The sequence below is a fragment of the Peromyscus eremicus genome, chromosome 8a, assembly GCF_949786415.1.
Source record: "Peromyscus eremicus chromosome 8a, PerEre_H2_v1, whole genome shotgun sequence".
Classification (NCBI taxonomy): domain Eukaryota; kingdom Metazoa; phylum Chordata; class Mammalia; order Rodentia; family Cricetidae; genus Peromyscus; species Peromyscus eremicus.
The window spans coordinates 61997971-61999629 of record NC_081423.1 but is presented as its reverse complement, the minus strand read 5'-3'; positions in this window follow the sequence as shown (position 1 = coordinate 61999629).

Here is a 1659-nt window from a genome sequence, read left to right as displayed (position 1 = left end):
TGTGACTTTTCAGACTTTCAAATGTGCCCTGTCTCTTCTGCCATTCTCCTTTACATCCCACCTCACAAATACATCCTCCTCCCCTTCCCTGACACCCACACTCCTACACTGGAGCAGAGACCCGCTCCCAGACAGTAAGTAGCCTGTACCTGCCTCCATGGCAGGCTTCAGAGTTCATGACAATACATAGGTCAGTTTAGAAACCCCCAGAAGACACTGGGGCAAGAATTTGAGAGCACACAGTTTATCTGGACGGGGATCTAGAAAACACCCAGCAAAGCAGTGGAGACACGAGGCTGGGCAAAGACAGTCCACACAGAGTCCTTCCAAGTCAGACTCCATGCCTCCCTCTGAGAGCCAATGTGGCTAGTGCCCTGGGGTGTTTATAGGGCCATTCCTTTTAGTTACCGGTTGAATGATGCTCTCGGGGCACTGACTACCTGGTAGGGCTAGCCTGCCATGTTCTCAAGCAGACTCATAGTTGCTTGGGGCAGTGGGAAATCAGTCAAATATGGCAGAAGGTAAGGCTCAAGGGATGGGGGCAAGGTCACTGGTGATTCTGCTAATCATGATAGTCATATATGTACATTTATGTAAATGTACAGATTTAGTACATGCATGTGTATACAGGTGTGTTTGTGTGATTATATCAAGTCATAGCCACCTCCCACCTGCAACTCCCTGAAAACAGAGCTGAGCAGCAGGGTCCCAGCCGGTGTCGTGCCACACTAAAAGCTCCCTCCCCACGTCCTCAGCTCTCTGCCTCACTCCGATTGAATCTATCGTCCTCCTCCAATCTGCCCCCAAGCAGATTAATGTTGAGAAAATTATACAACAAAGCTGATGGGTCTGACGTTAAATGCCTCCTGGATCCTTCCCGGGAAGAAAATGACTGCTTTTCAGAGCTCTCACACTCCACCTCCACCCTCACTCTCAGCTAACTGCCCGTGGGAAAGGTCAACGGCACCAGATGAGAACATCCCTCAGAGTTCTCAGCCTGTCTCCTTTCCTGTTCCAATGAGGCGTATTGCTGTGTGCCTTTGACAACTCATCCCCCTGTGGTTCTCTTGGCTCTCTCCCTTGAGAGTTGTGCAAGTCTCTGCCGCTAGTTACTTCTGCTTCGTCCCTAATTAATCTCCACATTGCCACGTGCTCATTCTAAGCAACATACTGAAGAGGTCTAGAGCTTTACTTCTCAAAAAGTGATTTGTGGACTGGTGGGGTGAGCCTCGCCTGGGAGCCTGTTAGGAATGCAAACTCTTCACCCAGACAGAAGAATCAGAGTCCACCTTTCAACAAGATCCCCCGCCTCCCAGATGGTTACCAGGCATGTGAACGTTTGATAAGCACTAAATCAGGGTTCCCATTCAAAAACAAATGAACCAAATGTCAGACAACTTTCTGAGTCCCCTGTTCCCCATCATATGGATTCCTTTCTCTACATTCTACATCCAACACATGTAGAAGATATCAACCCATCTTCTAGGTTCTGAGGAGACAGAATAAGTAAAGCATATATGAGGGCTGGAGAGATGGCTCAGTGATTAAGAGCACCTGCTGCTCTTACCAACGATCAGAGTTCAGTACCCAGAACCCACTTTGGGCAGCTTACAGCTGCCTGGAACTCCTGCTCCAGGGGACCTGATGCCCTCTTCTGGC